The sequence below is a fragment of the Papio anubis genome, chromosome 7 (genome assembly GCF_008728515.1).
Source record: "Papio anubis isolate 15944 chromosome 7, Panubis1.0, whole genome shotgun sequence".
Taxonomy (NCBI): domain Eukaryota; kingdom Metazoa; phylum Chordata; class Mammalia; order Primates; family Cercopithecidae; genus Papio; species Papio anubis.
In genome coordinates this window covers 72034650-72044291 of record NC_044982.1, presented here as the reverse complement: position 1 = coordinate 72044291, position 9642 = coordinate 72034650, and the positions used below count along the sequence as shown (strand labels likewise).

Below are 9642 nucleotides of genomic sequence, written 5' to 3'. Positions count from 1 at the left end.
GGACCTGTCTCAGATATTTGGGGTTCATATTTTCAATATATATTGTTTCAATATATATTTTCCCCCAAAATCTCCCAAGTGAATCTGATGTTCCAAGTAAGACATGAATCTATCTGGTAGTTTCAAGTCTCCCCAGCACACAAACTGACTTAGATGCTAGTTTGAAAACCTGGCCACAGGCCTTTCCCACCTCACCTTCAGCTCTGATTTGATTATCAAAGTTTTCTGGCAATTACAGGACTCCAGGATCTGTAGGCTTCAATCAACAGCTCATATCACTTCCCTAACAAGTGGCTGTCCTTATTCTTCTGCTCACAAAGCATAAGGACCCCTATTTTATTTTCTTTTTTTAAAATTATTTATTTATTTATTTTGTTTTTTGAGATGGAGTTTCTTTCTTGTTGCCCAGGCTGGAGTGCAATGGCGTGATCTTGGCTCACCGCAACCTCTGCCTCCAGGGTTCAACCAATTCTCCTGTCTCAGCCTCCCCTGTAGCTGCGATTACAGGCATGAGCCACCACGCCTGGCTAATTTTGTATTTTTAGCAGAGATGGGGTTTCTCCATGTTGGTCAGGCTGGTCTCGAACTCCTGACCTCAGGTGATCCACCCGCCTCGGCCTCCCAAAGTGCTGGGATTATAGGTGTGAGCCACCACACCCGGTCTCTTTTTTTTTTTGAGACAGAGTCTTGCTCTGTCACCGAGGCTGGAGTGCAGTGGTGTGATCTCGGCTTACTGCAACCTTCACCTCCTGGGTTCAATTGATTCTCCGGCCTCAGCCTCCCAAGTAGCTGGGATTACAGGCATATGCCACCACACCCAGCTGATTTTTGTGTTTTTAGTAGAGACGGGGTTTCACCATTTTGGCCAGACTTGTTTCGAACTCCTGACCTCAAGTGATCCACCGGCCATGGCCTCCCAAAGTGCTGGGATTACAGGCGTGAACCACCGCACCCGGCCCAGGGCCCCTGTTTTCTTTCACATCTGGTAGGAACCAGATCTTGTGCTTTTGAAGATCTCCACCATCAGACTGCAATCTCCTGGTTACTAGAGTCCCCACAAATGCTTGTGGCCCCCACATCCACAAAAGGCTCCTCCATTCATAAACACCACATGCTTGCTCCTACCTTTATGCCTGGAATTTCTTCCCCACTTGCCTCTAAGTGTCCAAATTATGTTAAACCATGTTCTTCCGGATTTAGCTTAAGTTTTCCTTCTTAAATTTAATGAAATTTGCCCTTTTCACAAGATGGCGCTGAATGCCAAGAGGGAAGCCCCTGTCCCTCCTAAAGCCGAAGCCGAAGTGAAGGCTTTAAAGGCCAAGATGGCAGTGTTGAAAGGTGTCCACATCTACACAAAAAAAGAAGACCCACATCCACGTCACCCACCTTCCAGCGGCCTAAGACACTGTGATTCCCGAGGCAGCCCACATATCCTTGGAAGAGCGCCCCCAGGAGAAACAAGCTTGACCACTATGCCATCATCCAGTTTCTGCAGACCACTGAGTCCGCCGTAAAGAAGATAGAAGACAACACCACACTTGTGTTCACGGTGGATGTTAAAGCCAACAAGCACCAGATCAAAGAGGCTGTGAAGAAGGTCTGTGACATTGATGTGGCCAACATCAACACCCTGATTTGGCCTGATGGAGAGAAGAAGGCATATGTTCAACTGGCTCCTGATTACGACGTTTTGGATGTTGCCAAAAAAATTGGGATCATCTAAACTGAGTCCACCTGGCTAATTCTAAATATGCATATCTTTTCACCAAAAAAAAAAAAAAATTAATGGAATTTAATGATACTCCGCTCTTCCAAAATGTAGTAACAGCAGCAGTCTGCACCAACAATTTGGCTCATCACTTGATTTTTTTTTTCTTTTCTGAGACAGAGTCTCGCACTGTCGCCCAGGCTGGAGTGCAGTGGCACGATCTCGGCTCACTGCAACCTCTGCCTCCCGGGTTCAAGCGGTTCTTCTGCCTCAGCCTTCCGAGTAGCTGGGACTATAGGCACTCGCCACCACGCCCAGCTAATTTTTGTATTTTTAGTAGAGATGGGGTTTCACAATGTTGTCCAGGATGGTCTCGATCTCTTGACCTCGTGATCCGCCTGCCTCGGCCTCCCAAAGTGTTGGGATTACAGGTGTGAGCCACCGGCGCCTGGCCCATCACTTGATTTTTTTCCTTTTTTTTTTTTTGAGACAGAGTCTTGCTCTGTTACCCAGGCTGGAGTACAGTGGCGCGATCATGGCTCACTGGAACCTCTGCCTTCCAGGTTCAAGTGATTCTTGTGCCTTAGCCTCCCCAGTAGCTGGGGTCACAGGCAAGCGCCACCATGCCCAGCTAAATTTTTTTGTGTTTTTAGTAGAGACGGGGTTTCACCATGTTGGCCAGGCTGGTCTTGAAATCCTGGCCTCAAGTGATCCGCCTGCCTCAGCCTCCCAAAGTGCTGGGATTACAGGCATAAACCACCATGCTCAGCCATTTTTTTTTTTTTTTTTTTTTTCTGAGACGGGGTTTCCCTCTTTGTTGCCCAGGCTGGAGTGCAATGGCACGACCTTGGCTCACTGCAACCTCCACCTCCTGGGTTCAAGTGATTCTCCTGCCTCATCCTCCCAAGTGGCTTGGATTAGAGGTGCCCACCACGACGCCCAGCTAATTTTTGTATTTTTAGTAGAGACAGGGTTTCACCATGTTGGCCAGGCTGGTCTTGAATTCTTGAACTTGTGATCCCCCAGCCTCTGCTTCCCAAAGTGTTGGGATTACAGGCGTGAGCCATCGCGCCCAGCCCCATTTTTTTTTTTTTTTTTTTTGAGACAAAGTCTCACTCTGTCATCCAGGCTGGAGTGGCATGATCTTGGCTCACTGCAACCTCCACCTCCCGGATTCAAGCAATTCTCCTGCCTCACCCTCCCGAGTAGCTGGGACTACAGGCCTACGCCACCTCACCCAGCTAATTTTTGTATTTTTAGTAGAGATGGAGTTTCACTTTGTTGGCCAGCCTGGTCTCAAACTCATGAGCTCAAGTGATCCACCCGTCTCAGCCTCCCAAAGTGCTGGAACTACAGGTGTGAGCCACCTCGCCTGGCGGACGCACCCAACCTTTTCCTTACATTTTGGATAATGCCTTATCTCTGGTCCCCAAGTCCTCAACTAAACCATCCCAGTAGCCGTTTCTCTTCCCCACACCCCTGACTCCATGCCAAGTTCCTGCCTTGGTCCCTCTATCCCTTGCCCTCCCAGGCCTTCCAGAGGCAGTTATCCTGGCTTTGAACCCCAGCTCACCCTACCTTCATTTCAGTGCTCCCTGATGGCTACCTATTGCTGGTGCCAGGTGCTAAGAGGTTCTGCCCCTCGGCTGGACACCTTCCCGTAGCCTCCTAATAGTGGCCTCTGGGTTCCAACCCTCTCAGACAAATGGAACGTTAGTTACTATATTTCCGAATCCTCCACAACTTAACCAAAGGAATTACATGTATGTTGGGCCATGGCAGCTCATGGCTGTAATCCCAGCACTTTGGGAAACCAACATGGGAGGATCACTAGAAGCCAAGAGTTCAATGCCAGCCTGGACAACATAGCAAGACCCTATCTCTACAAAAAAATATTTAAAATTTAGCCAAGTGTCGGCCAGGCATGGTGGCTCATGCCTGTAATCCCAACACTTTGGGAGGCGGAGGAGGGCAGATCACCAGAGGTCAGGAGTACGAGACCAGCCTGCCCAACATGGGGAAACCTCGTCTTTTCTAAAAATACAAAAATTGCCTGGGTGTGGTTGTGGGCACCTGTAATCCCAGCTACCCAGCTACTAAGGCTGAAGAATCACTTGAACCCAGGAGGCAGAGGTTGAAGTGAGCCAAGATCGCGCCACTGCTTTCCACCCTGGGCAACGAGAGCGAGACTCTGTTGCAATAAATAAATAAATTAAATTAAATTAAATTAAATTAAATTAAATTAAATTAAACTAAATTTAGCCAAGTGTGTTGGCTTATACCTGTGGTCCTAGCTACCAAGGAGGCTTAGGCAGGAGAGTCACTTTAGCCCAAGAATTCAAGGCTGCAGTGAGCTATGAGTACACCACTGCACTCCAGCCTGGGTAGAGTGAGATGCTGTCTCAAAAAAAAAAAAAAAAAAAAGCTATATCCCAGGTGTTTGATGATGGCAACTCAGAGATGGGCATGAGGGGCCTCCATTAAAAGAATGCACAGGCTAGTAGGGAAAACAGTCCAGAAGAGGCAGGGATTTTTTCTGCCTGGAATGTCTGGGTGTTAGGAAGGCCTGATAGAAGAGATGACATTTAACATCGGCCTCGAAGGGTGTGTGGGATTCTCCAGCCTAAAGTTGGAAATGGGAGGAGGGGACCATGTGGAGACATTCCAGACAAAGGAAACTGCATGAGCAAGAGACATCCAGGACTCGAAAGGTCCCGGCCTCTTCAGAATGGCAAGCCCATTGGCTAAGTCAAAGGCTGAGTTTTCACTAAATTTTTCCAGTTAAGAAATGTTTTCCCGCCGGGCGCGGTGGCTCAAGCCTGTAATCCCAGCACTTTGGGAGGCCGAGGCGGGTGGATCACGAGGTCAGGAGATCGAGACCATCCTGGCTAACATGGTGAAACCCCGTCTCTACTAAAAATACAAAAAACTAGCCGGGCGTGGTGGCGGGCGCCTGTAGTCCCAGCTACTCGGAGGCTGAGGCAGGAGAATGGCGTGAACCTGAGAGGCGGAGCTTGCAGTGAGCCGAGATCGCGCCACTGCACTCCAGCCTGGGTGACACAGCGCGAGACTCTGTCTCAAAAAAAAAAAAAAGAAATGTTTTCCCATTTCCACATGACAGAAGAAAACGTTTTTTGAAAAAAGGGACAAAGCATGGGCATGTTCTCTTACTGGGGGCAAACCTTATCCTTCGAAAGTAGGTCCTTTTTTATAAATATCCCAAAGTCAATTAGAGAATACTCTGGTGATTCATGTAGGTTAGCAAACTGGTTCATGCTCTCTTGAATGCGTAAAAAAAAGTCATGAAATGTTTTTCATGATAAAGTCATGAAACTGATCTTGGCCCATACAGGAATTCAAAAGGCAATTTCAAAAGTTAGTGACCAAACCAGAAGTATAGCAATTCTCCTAGACTCCTCCTTCTGCCTCTACCTTCACTTTAGATTACTGAACAAGATATATAATCATTCCCTAGCCATTGGATGACCCCACTATCCTGGCCACCTCTCTCCTTTCCTTCCCAGGCCGTTGAAGGGGTGGCCTGCCCCTCCACACCTGTGGGTGTTTCTCGTTAGGTGGAACGAGAGACTTGAGAAAAGAAATGAGACACCTAGACAAAGTATAGAGAAAGAAAAAGTGGGCCCAGGGGACCGGCGCTCAGCTTACAGAGGACCCACGACAGCACCGGTCTCTGATGTCCCTTAGTATTTATTGATAATTATCTTTACCATCTTAAAGATAAGGGAGTGGCAGGACAATAGGATCATTGTAGGGAGGAAATCAACAGTAAGATATATGAACAAAAATCTCTGTGACATGAATAAGTTTAAAGGAAAATGCTATGCCTTGAGATGCATATGCAAACATCTCCATAAACCTTTTAGCAGCATTGTTTCAGCCTATCACATGGGGAGAAACCTTGGACAATACCTAGCTTTTCTAGGCAGAGGTCCCTGTGACCTTTGGCTGTGTACCTGTCCCTGGGTAGTTGAAATTAAGAGAATGGTGATGACTTTTAACCAGCAAGCTGCCTTCAGGCACTTGTTTAACAAAGACACATCCTGCACAGCCCAAAATCCATTAAACCTTGAGTCACCACAGCACATGTCTCTTGCAAGGACAAGGTTGGGGATAGGGTCACAGATTAACAGCATCTCAAATACAGAACAAAATGGAGTCTCTTATGTCTACTTCTTTCTATATAGTCACAGTAACAGGCTGATCTCTCTTTCTTTTCCCCACAGGCCGTATCTTAGGTTAACCACTGGTTCTCACCTGGATGAGCCAAAGGTGCAGCCTGTATTTTGGTTGGGTGGAGGGTGGTGGAAACTAGTTTGTCATTTTCCACCTTGATGAAAAATGTTTAATTGTTAATGCTTTCCAAGAGCACATGGAACTGTGGGTTATATTTCACCATATGTATGGTATATATATGTATATTTCACCATGTATATATGGTATATACGTGTATATTTCACCGTATATATATGTATATGGGAACCATGTATATATGTGTGTGTGTATATATATATACAGTTCCCATATTGGAGAGTTCTAACACATTTCTTTTTTTTTTTTTTTTTTTTGAGATGGAGTCACCCAGGCTGGATCTTGGCTCACTGCAAACTCCGCCTCCCGGGTTCACGCCATTCTCCTGCCTCAGCCTCCCGAATAGCTGGGACTGCAAGCGCCCACCACCATGCCTGGCTAATTTTTTGTATTTTTAGTAGAGACGGGGTTTCACCATGTTAGCCAGGATGGTTTCGATCTCCTGACCTCATGATCTGCCTGCCTCGGCCTCCCAAAGTGCTGGGCTTACAGGTGTGAGCCACCGCACCCGGCCCGGATAGTTCTAACACATTTCTGAGAGTTACAACAGCTTTTTTTGTTTGATTGGTTTTTGTTTTTGTTTTGTTTTGTTTTGTTTCTTTTTGAGATGCTGTCTTGCTCTGTTACCCAGGCTGGAGTGCAGTGGCGTGATCTCGGCTCACTGCAACCTCTGCCTCCTGGGTTCAAGCGATTCTTCTGCCTCAGCCTCCCAAGTAGCTGGGATAACATGCATGCACCACCACGCCCAGCTAATTTTTGTATTTTTAGTACAGACGGGGTTTCGCCATATTTGCCCGACTGGTCTCAAACTACTGACCTCAGGTGATCCGCCTGCCTCAGCCTCCCAAAGTGCTAGGATTACAGGCGTGAGCCACCCACACCTGTATTGTTGAAAAACAACAGCTTTTCGACTCCCTCTAGGAATCAGTGGGGAAGGTGTGCCTGTTCCCCTTAGGCACCTCCCACGGAGCCTCCCCACATCCATGTTGTGCAATGAGCTGCATTAGCCTCATACCTCATCTTCCTCTCTTGTCCTCTAACCCAATCCTCCTTCACTGCTGCCTGAGTGAATATTCCTGGAACCTTTCTGTGATTTTTCATCATCTCAGTAGGATAGGCAAGGTTCTTCATGCTTTTGCTCTGGCCTCTCCCCACCAGGCACACTGAATTATGACTCCTCTCTGTGGAACACCCTCTTTCTCACTTCCCTGTGCTGGGAAGCACCTGAGTCCTTCCGGTGAATTCCAGCTCATCTGTTAAGGATTAGCTCCACTGTCTCCTTCATGCTGCCTTTGTTAATTCCTTCAGGCCTCAAGCACCGCTTTCTCCCTGAACAAGGACACAGGCCCTAGCACACCCCTGCCCTGGAGCACCTGCTGCCTGCATTGTCGCAGTCTACCCAGGGGTTGCATCCACCGTTCAGTGAGCTCCTGGATGACAAGCCCTAGACTTTTTTATCTTTATGTCCCCTGCAGTGCCTGGAACAAAAAAGACGCTCAACAAACTCTTGTTGAATGAATAAGTAAAAGAATGAAGAGTTCATGGCCAGGTGCAGTGGCTCATGCCTGTAATCCCAGCACTTTGGGAGGGTGAGCGGGCAGATCACAAGGTCAGGAGTTCAAGACCAGCCTGGCCAGCATGGTGAAACCCCGCCTCTACTTAAAAAAAAAAAAAAAAAAATTAGGCGGGCGTGGTGGCATGACCCTGTAATCCCAGCTACTTGGCAGGCTGAAGCAGGAGAATTGCCTGAACTCAGGAGGTGGAGGTTGCAGTGAGCTGAGATCAAGCCACTGCACTCCAGCCTGGGCAACAGAGCAAGACTCTATCTCAGAAAAAAAAGAAAGAAAGAAAAAAGAAAAGTTCTAAAAATGTTTTAGCAAGAATAGCATCAGAACAATAAGCATACAGCTTCCCAAAGTAATTAAGAATAAAATTAATTATTCTGACAGTATCAGCTATGTTTTTGCTCATAGTAAACACACAATAAAATTCAAGAAACTGGGCCGGGCGTGGTGGCTCAAGCCTGTAATCACAGCACTTTGGGAGCCGGAGAGGGATAGATCGCTTGAAGTCAGGAGTTCAAGACCAGGCAGGCCAACATGGTGAAACACCATCTCTACTAAAAATACAAAAATTAGCCAGGTGTGGTGGCGCAGGCCTGTAATCCCAGCTACTCGGGAGGGTGAGGCAGGAGAATTGCTTGAACCTGGGAGGCAGAGGTTGCAGTGAGCCAAGATCAGGTGACTGCACTCCAGCCTGGGCAACAGAGAGAAACTGTCTCAAAAACAAAACAAACAAAAACACAAGAACAAGAGACAGGAAAGGCCACTTCGTTTGAGAGTCTTTAAAGTCATTCATGTTAGCTACTTCTATGTCAACACAGAGGAATTATACACCAAGGTGGTCTAAGATGTTAAGAATTCATTTAGGCCGGGCGCGGTGGCTCAAGCCTGTAATCCCAGCACTTTGGGAGGCCGAGGCGGGCGGATCACGAGGTCAGGAGATCGAGACCATCCTGGCTAACATGGTGAAACCCCGTCTCTACTAAAAATACAAAAAACTAGCCGGGCGTGGTGGCGGGCGCCTGTAGTCCCAGCTACTCGGAGGCTGAGGCAGGAGAATGGCCTGAACCTGGGAGGCGGAGCTTGCAGTGAGCCGAGATCGCGCCACTGCACTCCAGCCTGGGTGACACAGCGCGAGACTCCGTCTCAAAAAAAAAAAAAAAATTCATTTAAACATGAGACTGCTTCTTTTGGATTCTGTAAGTGCTAATGTTGAGAAATTCATGACTACTGCTTAACTGTTGGCATTTTATTTAAGAATGTTCTGGAAGAACATCATCACATTTTCCCATCAGAGCTTGTGCAAAGAGGAAGCATTAGTGCCACGCCTCCATCACTAAAGGAGAGGCCTTGCTTTGGAAGGCGGGGCCAGAGGTTCTGCAAGTAGCTCATAGCATGGCTTAAGGCTCTGCATGAAGACTCAAGTTAGCCGATTTTGACACATATGCAAATGATTCTTTGCTAATCAAGCAACAACCGGAGTCAGTAGCTTTTACAGCCCTTGGGATATTGAGGACAAGCTGGTCAGGAGACAGGTGGCGCTCACTACCCCCATCTTGGATCTGTTGAGAGTTGCAGATCAGTAAAAACTTGGGAGCAACCCCGATGACTCATTTCTGAGTTGTCTCAAGAGTGTGTGCCAGGAACTGGTAGAACAAATGGAATCTTTCAAAGGCCCAGCTCTCAAGAAGCTCACAGCCCAGATATGTAAGCATTACATGTAATTCCATTACCCCTGCAAGGCAAGCAGCCCACACCAGCAACAGAGGCCAACCAGCCACAGGCTTCGCTCAGGTAGCTTTGATTTCATCTACAGATCCTGTTTTATTGTAACATGAGCACTGACGAAAAAGTAAAAATTTGGTAGGACTGAGAAAGTTAAAAATCCACCCTGCCCAGGTTAGGATAATAGACACACAAAGGCATCTACAAAATTAACAAGACAGCATCTCGCCCAATGACACATTACAGCTGTAAAGTATTTTCTTCTTTGAATAACCACTGCTGTCTTACTGAAAGCCTTTGTTCTCTGAAATATAGAGT

General features: G+C 47.2%; 1 pseudogene; it reads left to right on the top strand.

Moving 5' to 3' along the window:
- The first annotated feature begins 868 nt into the window (after window positions 1–868).
- LOC116275656 lies at window positions 869–1945 on the top strand (annotated as a pseudogene).
- The last annotated feature ends 7697 nt before the right edge of the window (window positions 1946–9642 follow it).